We start from the raw sequence: 13743 nt of genomic DNA on the forward strand, positions 1-13743 counted from the left end.
TAGGGCTCTATAGCAGAAGGTGATTGGCGTGTAGCCAGACTTTGTTAAACTGAGCCAAATGTCCATTTTTCCCATATCCCAATTCCAGCCTGACTTTCTAACCAATTCCGAGATATAGTGTCTTAATTGTAGATATGCAAAAAATTCGTTGTTTGCAAGTTTAAATTCACTTTTTAATTCATCAAATGTTCTTACACAATTCATGTCTTTCTTGACAAGTTGCTGGACTTTCTTTAAGCCCCTAGAAGACCACTTATCAAATATATCCGAATTCAAGCCTGGTAGGAAGTCAGGGTTCCCCTTTATTGGCATATACTGTGAGACGCTACAATTGGCTTTTAAGAGGGCCCCTATCTTCCACCAGGCTTTAATAGGATTCAGAATGGTTTTAAACTTTTTGATTTCCAGTGGTAATGCTTTGTGCTCACAATGGGCCAATCTTATTGGGAGAAATGGATAGCAAATGTTTTCATCTACTAGGTTATTGGTCACATAATTTTTCTGAAGAAACCAGTCAGTCACTGTGCGTGCTAATAAGACAAGATTATATAGTCTTATATCTGGCAGGGCTAATCCCCCATACTCTTTCCCTGCAGACAGTTTAAGTATTGAGAGTCTGGATCTCTTCCCTTGCCATATGAAGTTTCTGATTGCCAAGTTAAGGAACTGAATATCCTTTTCAAATAATAATATAGGAGTATTTTGTAATACATAAAGGAGTTTGGGGAGGAGAACCATCTTGAACAAAGCTATTCTCCCTGAGAGTGAGATTGGTAAATTTCACCATGTTTTCATTTTCTCTCGGATCAAAGATAGAATTGGCATTATGTTAATTTCTTATAAATCTGAAGGGTTAGCTGGGACATTAATTCCCAGGTATTTAAAAGAGTCTGTCACTTCCTTGAAAGGACAATCTCTTACTGAATCATTTTTCTTTCTGAGCCACAGGATCTCTGACTTGGATGGATTTATTTTATATCCAGAGAAGGACCCAAACCTAGATATTATACGCATAAGTTTAGGTATATTTCTTTTTGTATTTGAGATATAGAGAAGTATATTGTCTGCATAGAGCGCGATTTTTGCTTCATGCTTAGAAATTGTGACCCCTTGAAGAGACTGTCTGATTTTTATTGCCAGGGACTCTATAGCTAAGTCAAAGATAAGAGGAGACAGGGCCCCTTTGAATCTCAATTTCTGATGATAATAAATTATTAACTATTAATTTGGTGTGAGGGTTTTTATACAAATTTTCTATAAAATAAGAAATTTGCATGTAATTCCAAATTTAACAAAAGATAAAAATATATGGCTAAAGTGTACTGAGTCAAAAGCCGTCTCCGCATCGATTGCAACTATTGCCAGATCTGGGTCGCCCCTGTCTTCTCCCCGATGACTGACTTCCAAAAGAAATATTCTGTAATTGTTAATACTTCTCTGATTTTGGAGGCCGAGTTGCGAAATTTAAGAAACCCCGCTTGATCATTGTGTATAACATGTATAAGGCCAGTTTGGAGTCTGCTAGCTAATATTGAAGTTAAAATTTTGTACTCCGAGTTAAGAAGAGCTATGGGCCGGTAGGATTCTTTTCGAGTTGGGTCCTTCCCCCCTTTAAGCAACAAAGTTGAATAGGAGGCCGTAAAACTAGGTGGTATAGCTTTACCACTTATGTAAAAATCATTGAATAAATTGCAAAGATATGGTACTATTTCAGGGGCTAGAATTTTATAAACCTCGTTCGGGAGCCCATCTGGGCCTGCCGCTTTATTTGCCGATAGCTCGGATATTGTTTTACTAACTTCCTCCTCTGATATCGGGTTATTCAGATTAGAGATTATTTCCTCTGGAACTGTGGGGAAAGTTATTTTGCTCCAGAATTCCTGAGACTGAATCACGTCTGAGGCTTTTGATGAGTAAAGATCCTTGTAATAATTTGTGAAGACTTCTAAGATATCCTCTGATTTTGTAAATAACAAGGTATCTTGTTCTATTTTATCAATGAAAGAAGGTTTTTTTTCTCCCTTGACTAATCTGGCTAATAACTTTTTGGGTTTCTATGAGTAATGTTAGTGCGTCTCTTTCATTTTTGGCTTAAATGTATTTAGACCAATTGAAGGGTGTCTTATGTAGCAGAAAATGATTATAAGAATTTACTACGAAATTAGTCGCTTCTTTCTCTCTCTTTTTTAATTTCTTGTTTAACTTGGCAGCATAGGCAGTTATTTCTCCTCTGATGACTGCCTTTGCGGCGCCCCAGAAAATTTCCGGTCTGTCAATGTAACCTACGTTAAATTGAATGTATTCTTTAAATTTATCATTTAGGTGTTTTTTAAATTTTACATAATTTGCTAGGTAATAAGGAAACCTAAATCTCAATGGGATTTTATTTAGACTGTTTAGTTGAATCTCAAGAGAGATAGGAGAGTGATCTGAAATGATTATAGGTGTGATTCCTGCTTTTATACTTTTTGAACATAGCCTCTCGTCCACTAAAAATAGGTCTATTCTAGATAGAGTTTTATGCGCCCTCGATAGACAAGTATAGTCTTGTGTATCAGGGTTCTGGGTCCCCCAAATGTCTTTGACCGATAAATTCTGATAGAGATTTTTAAATATTTTTGTTTCTAATTTGTCTTTTTTGGATTTTAATTGCTATTATACCTCATTCTATCCAGGGGGGATTGAGGAGCCATATTAAATTCCCCTCCTATAATCAAATGGCCTTCAGAATGAGATAGTAAAATGAATTGTATTAGATCCCAATATTCGTAGTCTAACTCGTTAGGTGCATATAAGTTGCACAGTGTATATATTTGCTTAGCAATTCGAATTTTCAACACTATGAATCTCCCCTCCGGGTCACTTCTAGTCTGAAGTAGGTCATACTCTAGTCTTTTGCCTAGCATTATTGCCACACCTCTTTTCCTTCTAGTACTAGGTGAAAAAACTACCTCTTTTATCCATGAGCCTTTCAGTTTCATTGTTTCTTCATTGTTTAAATGCGTTTCTTGAAGAAACATTATATCCGCTTGTAATTTTCGCATATGAGAAACTATGGCTTTCCTCTTTATGGGAGTTGAAATTCCTCCAACATTCCATGATATTATATTGAACTTATCTAGTGGCATAGTCAATCCTCTTATTAATTTAGCTTGCGTATGAAAAAGCCTGAGAGGGAGGAAGGGAGGGGGAGAGGGAAGAGGGGAGAAAAAAAGAAAAAAAAAAAAGGGGGAAAATTAAATTTTAGATCATGAGACTCTATTTTATGATTGGGAACCCACCCCCCCTAGTTTCCCTATCTCGGAGGGAACCTCTTTCCAGGGGTTGAATTCTTCCTTTTAAATCCATAATTATGCTTTTAAACTAATTATAAAACAAGAAAAATCGGAAGAAATTAACGTAATTCTATGCTCCTCTTTTAGCCAGTTGGCTCCTACTGAGGAAAAAATTATCCTACAGGTTCTAGTCCAGAGTAAAGGCTCTCTGCCTCTTTAACATTATCAAAAAAATGAATGCTGTCTCCAATGACTACTTTGAGTTTGGATGGGTAAATCAAGATCGCCCTGTATCCCTTTTGGATAAATTTTGTGCAGATAGGTGTCAAATCTCTCCTTTTTGAGAAGGTTTCTGCTGAGTAATCTTGAAACAATAAAATTTTACTCCCATCAATACTGATCGGTTGTTTTTTCCTATACTGCTGCAACAATTTTACTTTATCTAGATAATTCAAGAAACGGGCAATGACTGGCCTAGGTCTTCTATAGGTATTATTGTCCGACTGAGGAGGGCCGATTCTATGTACCCTTTCAATTATTATCTGTGTGTCTGGCATTTCCAAAAGTTGACCTAGTGTTTCTGTTATAAATAGTGCTAAATTCTCATACTTTTTCCCTTCAGGTATACCAATTATCCTTATATTGTTTCTTCAAGACCGGTTTTCTAGGTCTATTAATCTCAACTGCATTTTCTGCAGTTTGATTCCTGCATCTTGTAATTTAAGACCTTGGGCGGCTGTAAGATCCTCTAAGTCCGACACCCTTTGCTCTGCCTCTTGCAGTCTACAAGAAAACTGCTTAAATTCTTGAGATAATAAATCTATATTGTGCTTTATTTCAGTTCTTAGAGTTTCAAACTTAGGGGACAAAGCTTCTGATATATTGGTAACCAGGTTTTGCAAGTTTAATACCTCACTAATTGGGTTTAAGTTAGTTGCAGAGTGTGGTTCTGCTGTTGTCTCAATTGGGCCTTTGAATTTTTTGTCTCTGTTTCTGCCTGCCATGCTTGGAGATGTGGTCTTCGAAGATGTGTTAAGAAACTTATCCATGTGCTGCTAGGTGTGAAAGTGAAAAAACAATTACTATTATGAGGGACACCCCTGAATTGTGAATAAAGGTGTTAAAAATGTGCAAGTGATCAGAGGAGGAGAAAAAAAAGGGGGGGGGGGGAGGTGAGGGAAAGGGGAACAAATTATGTGGCTCTTTATGAGTGATATAGGGGGGATTAAACCCCTGAGTGAAATTGTGGGGAAAGCTTCAAAGTTATGTTAACAAGTTTTGGCAGTCTGACACAGAGTTTGAAAAAAGTGGGCCTTCTGGTCCTTAAGGCTTGGGCCCACTACCTTCACTTATAAGATAATTAAACCAATTTTCCTACTATTCAGATATGTTAATCCTTCCAAACATTCAGAAGATATATAAACTGGGTCTCAAGTGCCCTTAATTACCCTGTTTGTAAGTTCGCTGCTATATACAGCCTTTAACTTGTTTCAAAATTTTTAATAGAGTTAGATTTAGGTAAGCACGTCTCAAAAAGTGATATTAGATTATAGCTAGGTATATCCAGTATTTAAGCGTAAATGTTTAAGATTAGAGTCTAATCTCATAAGTATGGGCAAACACTTAAACTAGATGCACAGATAAAAAAATAGCAACATTCAGGGTGATACAATCTTAACACCTTATTCATAAGATAGATTAACCCTATCAGCCTTCTACACAGTATAATTAGCTGATTCTCAAAGACTAGTAAATTAGGATCTTAACATACTGAGACTAAACAGGCAGCCTTTACATATACATATCAGAAATATCATATATTATTACATGACTTCAAATTAGACTGAAACCTTCAAGTACAACCTTCAAGTAAAAAACATTTCTAACTGTAGCATAACATTGGTCTATGAGGAGAAACCAAAAACCTCTGATTCAACAATGTATGTAATTTAACAGACTTCAGGCGAATCTTTTAAGAGAAGTTACAGAGGAGCAGTCTGTTTTTATTCATCAGGTTGTAGAGCGCACTGCCCCCAAAAAAGAGAAAAAAAGTCTTTTGTAATGCTTGTAAGTTCCCTTAACCGTATAGATCCTTTTGTTCTAGCTTGTGTTAGTAAACAGGGAGAATGTAGCTATTTGTAATAATGATGTCTCTCTTCAAGGATTGATACTTTATATCACTCTTGACTTAGGCCTTGGTCTTCCAATCCTTGCAAAAATATTCTGTAACATAAGCAGTCCCAGAAACTATTCTTCTCTTTCTTCTCCTTTCTACCTTTTATCCTTTAACCTGCCATAGATTGACTTCATTCAGATATAAGATTCCATAGTAAGCATTCTTCCCAGCAAAGGAGATTCCTAGGCATATGTATATTTCAGTCCAGCCTGTAACACCCTTTAACTTTTGCTCTAATCCCCCTTTTACAGCTTCTCTATAAACTTTCAAAAATTATCCCACCAATTACAGAGATATTTGTTGTAGCTCTGTTTGGTGTACTCACCCTCCGGTGTCCCACAACCTCTGCGGTCTGAGAATTATCCTCCAAGCTTCGGTTCCTTTTTTACCCTGCCAGGAGGGGAGAGTTGCTCTTGGAGCCTGAAAAGTAATAGCGAAGCGTTAGCCTTCCTTAGCCCGCCTCCTCCCGTGCAGCAACGGTGGGGGAAAGGGGGTCCGATGAGCGCTTCTAGACTGAGCCCTGGAGCAGCGTTAACACTGGTGGAGCTCGACCTGCCGCCTCCACGGGAGGTCTCCAAGCAAAGTCGCCGCAATCCGGGCTCTCCTGAAACGCCAGCACCGCCGGTTCCCGAAGGCTCCTCCTCCCACGCAGCACCGGTGGGGGAGGAGGAACAGTCGTTGGTCCCTCCCCGGACTCCTGGACGCTCCTGGATAGGTATCCGCAGGCCTCTCAGACCGGTAAGGTAAGTCCACAGATTCAACACCGGGAGGGGAAAAAGACAGCCGGATAAGCTAGTGAAGCTGAAAAGGGGGTATAAGACACAAGCAGCGGTACAATACAGGCATTTAGGATTCTTTACAGATATACAAACTTGGAGTTTTCACCTCTAGTTACGTGGTTGTTTTCTCTATGAGAGATTATAGAGGTTCTCTTCTAAGATTAGTCCCCCTCCGTTTGCAAAATTAAAGGGACAGTACACTATAAAATTGTTTCTCCCTTAATGTGTTTCCAATAACTTTTTTTATCAAACAACTAGAAATACTAATTGTACAAAGAGATACACTTAGGATTATTAGAAAAGAATACCACAAAGAAAATTATTTCTTTAACTCCAAATGATCATATGAATATGAAAATTACTCTATTTGTTTAAAATGTTCCATTACATTCATACTTTAATACTTTATTGTTACAACTAGGAACAAACATTCACACAGAAGTAGCCTGAAAGGGTTAAAAACACTTAAACCCAGTTAAATTAAATTGATATAGTCAGCAATGCTCTATGTATTCAGCCTGATGCCCACAAAATTATAGTGCAGGATAAGCTAAGCCCTTACAATCCGAGGGCTATTTTACTTTTAAATAGTTATATTTTTAAAGGTAAATAGTAGGCACCAGGATTCAACAAATATATAGGTATATACAGATTCTATTATTCACTAGGCAAGCAGTTAAAAAAGCGACAGACAGGAGAGAACTAGCTTCTCCTGCTGGACCCCTGACGCGCGTTTCACAGAACACTTCCTCAGAGGGGGTGCGGGCCGCTGCTACTCGGCGTTATTTGTGTTGGTGGTTGTCCCACCTCAAGCCCCTGATTTGATGTCCCTCTCGATTTCAAATGGCTCTGATTGGATGCTCATTCTGTCAATCATATGAGTAGACAGTGACATCCGGTATTACGTAACGCGAGGAGGGAGTGTGAATAGGGGGGCGTATGTGATGTTGATAAAGGACCAATCAACACTAAGTAAACAAGGGGTGTGTGTATTCAGTAGCAATGATTGGATGATCACTGCGGTTTGTAAATAAGGCATTGAGACTTAAGAATTACTTTGTATCATACCTTACCACTGCTTAGTAGTAAATTATTATGTGGTACCCGCAATGGCATAATTAGGATCTTAGTCTTTAAAGCAAATACATAAAATATACGATTTATGAACGGACGCGTTAAGTGATATAACGTGTTTATTCAAGGGTTGTAAGACAGATTGCTGCATGTAATGGCAGCCTAAAGGGAGATGCTAGGATGTCATAGTATTATTAGTGTGTTGATATATTTATTTGTTAATATATAGATAGAAGTTAGAATAGCCGATCACGATATAGGATACTGTTTTATAATTTATACTGCTTTAGTTTCGAAATAATGCAGAGTAGTAGTTATACTTAGTGAGATAACGTGATTTGGTATTCTTGATGTATATTGTACAGATGGGATTCATAAGGAATAATTATGAACCCGATCAGTAAATACACCGGCAGCATATAGTTATGTGTTAAGTTTAGTACTATATTGCATTGTTTTTATTTCCATCTGTCGATGTATATATAATTTTAGGCTGATGTACTGATAGTGGGATAGGACGTGTCCTGCAGTTTGGTCTTGGGTTAGACTCTATTATTTTCATCTCCATATATATAGAGAAAAAAAAAAATTTTAGGCCAGTAAATACAAATTGATGAAGTATAGTCTAGACTCTAGATTCTTATTTGGAATCCCAAGTGTGGGTTATTATTGGGGAGTAGCGATAGTGCTATGTAACAAGAAGTGATAGGATAAAACTGTACATAAATAAAAAAGTGAAAGGGTGATGAGGGAAAGGACTGAATAAAATATATCCTTAATTACAGTATCTTACAAATGTGAGTTAATATGATATAATGATCAGTCTGTACTGTGAAAGAAGGAAGTGTGTGGTATTCTTAACTAGATGAGAATATTAATCTTTGTAGTGGGAAGTGATGCCTTATTATTGTGAAAAGGGGAGTGTAAAAAGGAGCCGCATGAGTATGTTAAGTGTGAGTGAAAACTAATTTGTGTTATGATGTGAGTTTGGGCTAAAAGTGTACCCCTTATTGAACAAATAAAGTGGGAAAGATGATGTCAAAATTAGTGAGTGACAAATTGTAAATACCAGGTAGAGGAGAGAGACTGAGACTCATATTGGTAATTGATTCTGTATACTGTTTTAATTGGTGTGTTATTTAACTGTGTATCTGGATACAATGAAAATACATAGTTATTTCTTTGGAATTAAGTCCCTTATCTCACATTATTTAGATAATATCCCCTGTGTTATACACTTATAATGGTTATTGTATCAATCGAGATGTTTAACAGTTATTATCCTATGTGGGTTGATCTAATGATAACCTTAATGTGTATTTTCTCCCAAAATTAGGTGAGTATATAATATTGAAAACACAATTTTAGATAATAATGATACTATGTATTTGTAACTTAAGGGTTAGATATATACAAAAAAGTTATTGAAGTCATTCATGCCAAACGGTTTAACCGCATTTAGGAGGTATATCCATTTGCACTCCATTTTTAATAAAGCCTTTTCAATGTTGCCACCTCTTATTCCAAGAGATGCTTTTTGGATCACAGTGTATTTTAGGTCCATAGGTGAACCATTGTGGTGTGATAAGAAATGTTTGGCCACAGAGGTGATTTTTTTGCCTTTATCTTTATCTCTTTGGGCATATTTGATGTTATACACATGTTCCAAGATGCGTGTTTTTATCTCCCTTGTCGTCATGCCAACGTATGCCATTTGGCAAGAGCAGTAGAGTACATATATTACTCCTATAGTGGTGCATGAGAAATGTGCTTGGAGGTTATATATTTGTCCTGTTTTTTTAGTTATTGTTTTTGTTTTCAGAACATATTTACAGGCAGAGCAGGTACCACATGGGTACATACCTGGGTTTGTGTCTTTTTTCTTGGCAGTTCTTACGAAGTGACTAGATACCAGTTTGTCTCTCAAGTTGTTTGGTCTCTTATATCCTAATGAGACTCTGTCGCCTATTAATGGCTTGAGGGTTTCATCATTTTGGAGTATGTTCCAATGGTCATTAATAATTTTAATAACATGTGGCATCTGGGGGTTATATGTCGTAATGAGTCTGGGACATGACTCTTGAAGAGTTTTACTTTTTGGGATTAGTAATTCATCTCTACTTTTCCTGAGTGCTTTGTACTTGGCTCTCTTTATGGATTTTTTACTGTATCCACGTGCCATTAGTCTTTGTGCTAAGGCTACACTTTCCTGTATGTAGATCTCATTGGTAGTGCAGTTCCGACGAAGTCTCAGAAATTCCCCGTATGGAATTGCTTTCAGGGTACTTGGAGAATGGGCACTGGAATGATGTAGAAGAGTGTTAGTTGATGTTTCTTTCCTAAACATCGTAGTATTGATGAATCCTTCATTGTTTTTGAATATTTTTAAATCCAAAAAGCATATCTCCTGCGGGTTAGCCTCAAAAGTTAATTTGATGTTGAGATCATTCTCATTAATTCTCTTCATAAAGGTTTCAAGTTGTTCATATGACCCTTCCCAGATGAAAAGAACATCATCTATGTATCTTAACCACATTGGGATGTGTTCAGTATATTTTTCGAGCTCATTAGAAAATACATAGAATAGTTCCCAGTAGCCAAGAAATAAATTCGCGTAAGTCGGCGCGCAAGCTGTACCCATGGCGGTACCTTGGGTTTGCAAGTAATACCTGTCATTAAATGTGAAAAAGTTGTGAGTCAGGACAAATTTCAAGAGTTGAATTATAAAGTCATTATGTAGATTGTTATCATTATTATTTGAAGCCAAATAATATTTAATGGCTTTAATTCCATCTTCGTGTTTTATATTTGTGTACAGGGACTCGACGTCCGCTGTTACTAGCCACATATCCTCTGATAATTTGATGTTTTGTAACAGCTGCAGTACCTCCATTGTGTCACGTACATATGAGGGTATGCTTGTAAGATATTCCCTTAATCGCAAGTCTACAAATTTACTTGCATTTTCTGTTAAGTTGTCATTTCCTGACACAATAGGTCTTCCAGGGGGTATTGAGGAATTTTTGTGCACTTTCGGTAGAAAGTATAAAGTGGCAACTTTGGGGTTGTCCTTTATCAGATACTTTTTCTCTGAGTTAGATATTATATTGGATTTCCAAGCACTTAATATCATCTTGTTATATTGAGTAAGATATGAACTCTGCGGGTTGAATATCAACTGTTTGTAACAAGCAGAGTTAGATAGTTGTTTTTTAGCCTCATCCATATACATTTGTTGTGGCCAAAGGACCACGTTCCCACCTTTATCCGATGGCTTGATTAGAACATCTTGCCATGATTCTATCTCTCTTAATGCATTCATTTCATTGATATTAAGGTTTTGTTTGGCCCTGTATATGGGCAATTGTTCGATTTCTTTACAAACCATCTTACAGAAAATCTGTATCTCTGGGGATATAGAAAAGGATGGAACATAAGTAGATTTGGGTTTTACATTTGATTTCCAAACAGAAGATGCAGGTTCATCTACTAGAGTATTTGTGTTAGTTACTGTTTGTATATCTGTACTGTCTGCAGATAGCTCCTGCAGTATGTCTACAGTCAGTAAATCTTCTGCATTCAAACTGTTTGGATTAAAGGCATATAATTTTTTGAGTAATATTTTTCTGGAGAACAGATGGATATCTTTTATTACCTCAAATTTATTTAGTGAATTTACAGGGCAGAAAGACAGTCCTCTGGATAGTACAGATTTGTGTGTAGTACTGAGTGTATAATCAGAGAGGTTAATAATCCTCATTTGTTCATCCTTATCTTGCTGAAGGGACTCAATTCCCTTCTTCTTGTTGACTGTCTCACTGGGCCTGAGAATTTCCGTTTGTTGCCCCTGTTCTGAGTGTTGGTCTGATTGGCTGAGGTGACTGGTGGAGTTATATTGTGAGGGGTTTTGGACAAAAAAGATGATGAGGAAGAAGAAGATGTGGAGGATTGTACTGAGCTATAGCTCTTAGGTCTGGCACTAATTGTGTCTGTATTGGTAGTACTTTCATTGTCAGTATTAGTGTCTGAGTCATTATCTGAAATATCTGTTTCACTTTCTGCACTGCTCTCAGATTGTTGAACAAGATATCTGTTACCTCTATATCTAGGGGTGACATTACTACGCCAACGATAAACTCTTTGATTTTGAAAATCTTCAATATCTCTCTGCAACTTTTGTTTTTTAGTTGCTATAATTTCTTGCTCCAATTTGTCCAATTCCTTTTGATATTTATCATACTGATTTTTGTAATCTATTTTATCATTAAATTGAGACAGTTGGGCATTATATTCTTCAATTTCAGAATCTAACTTTGTTAGTTCGAGTTTATCGTGTTTAATTAATATATTTATTAATTTGAGAGAGCACTCTGACAAGGCTGTTTCCCATTCTTTGGTTAAATCATTGTTATAAAGGTTGAAGGCTGGAAATACCTTCATCCTTAACCCTCTGGGAATTATGTTTTTTTCTGCATACTTCTCAAAGAAGTGCCAGTTCCACCATCTTTTAGATTGTTTATGTAAGGTTTGATGTAATTTACATAACACATTGTTTAATTCATCCTCATTGATTTGTATATTGTCCCTAGTGGAACTGTTAAAAATAGAGTTAAGTTCTGTAAGTCGTTTCTGATGGCGATTAGCCATGTCTGATTGAATATTCATTTTGTGTATTTTATTACTTATTGAATCCCCAAGGAAAAGGGCTAAACCCAGAAGAGAAACTCTGGGTATATTCTCCCAAAGAACTAAGCTTTGAAAAGTGTGGTGGGGGGTGGTAGGAGTTAGTCAGTAATTAGATGTTATACCTATTATGTAAATCAGAAAAGGTATATAATATACCAATACTTAGTAGTCACTTATAATAATTATGGTGCACATCTAATGTGGATTCTTAGAGGGTAGAACTAAACAACTAGAAATACTAATTGTACAAAGAGATACACTTAGGATTATTAGAAAAGAATACCACAAAGAAAATTATTTCTTTAACTCCAAATGATCATATGAATATGAAAATTACTCTATTTGTTTAAAATGTTCCATTACATTCATACTTTAATACTTTATTGTTACAACTGAGGAAGCATTCTGTGAAACGCGCGTCAGGGGTCCAGCAGGAGAAGCTAGTTCTCTCCTGTCTGTCGCTTTTTTAACTGCTTGCCTAGTGAATAATAGAATCTGTATATACCTATATATTTGTTGAATCCTGGTGCCTACTATTTACCTTTAAAAATATAACTATTTAAAAGTAAAATAGCCCTCGGATTGTAAGGGCTTAGCTTATCCTGCACTATAATTTTGTGGGCATCAGGCTGAATACATAGAGCATTGCTGACTATATCAATTTAATTTAACTGGGTTTAAGTGTTTTTAACCCTTTCAGGCTACTTCTGTGTGAATGTTTGTTCCTAGTTGTAACAATAAAGTATTAAAGTATGAATGTAATGGAACATTTTAAACAAATAGAGTAATTTTCATATTCATATGATCATTTGGAGTTAAAGAAATAATTTTCTTTGTGGTATTCTTTTCTAATAATCCTAAGTGTATCTCTTTGTACAATTAGTATTTCTAGTTGTTTAGTTCTACCCTCTAAGAATCCACATTAGATGTGCACCATAATTATTATAAGTGACTACTAAGTATTGGTATATTATATACCTTTTCTGATTTACATAATAGGTACAACATCTAATTACTGACTAACTCCTACCATCCCCCACCACACTTTTCAAAGCTTAGTTCTTTGGGAGAATATACCCAGAGTTTCTCTTCTGGGTTTAGCCCTTTTCCTTGGGGATTCAATAAGTAATAAAATACACAAAATGAATATTCAATCAGACATGGCTAATCGCCATCAGAAACGACTTACAGAACTTAACTCTATTTTTAACAGTTCCACTAGGGACAATATACAAATCAATGAGGATGAATTAAACAATGTGTTATGTAAATTACATCAAACCTTACATAAACAATCTAAAAGATGGTGGAACTGGCACTTATTTGAGAAGTATGCAGAAAAAAACATAATTCCCAGAGGGTTAAGGATGAAGGTATTTCCAGCCTTCAACCTTTATAACAATGATTTAACCAAAGAATGGGAAACAGCCTTGTCAGAGGACTGTCTTTCTGCCCTGTAAATTCACTAAATAAATTTGAGGTAATAAAAGATATCCATCTGTTCTCCAGAAAAATATTACTCAAAAAATTATATGCCTTTAATCCAAACAGTTTGAATGCAGAAGATTTACTGACTGTAGACATACTGCAGGAGCTATCTGCAGACAGTACAGATATACAATCAGTAACTAACACAAATACTCTAGTAGATGAACCTGCATCTTCTGTTTGGAAATCAAATGTAAAACCCAAATCTACTTATGTTCCATCCTTTTCTATATCCCCAGAGATACAGATTTTCTGTAAGATGGTT

The sequence above is a fragment of the Bombina bombina genome, chromosome 3 (genome assembly GCF_027579735.1).
Source record: "Bombina bombina isolate aBomBom1 chromosome 3, aBomBom1.pri, whole genome shotgun sequence".
NCBI lineage: Eukaryota > Metazoa > Chordata > Amphibia > Anura > Bombinatoridae > Bombina > Bombina bombina.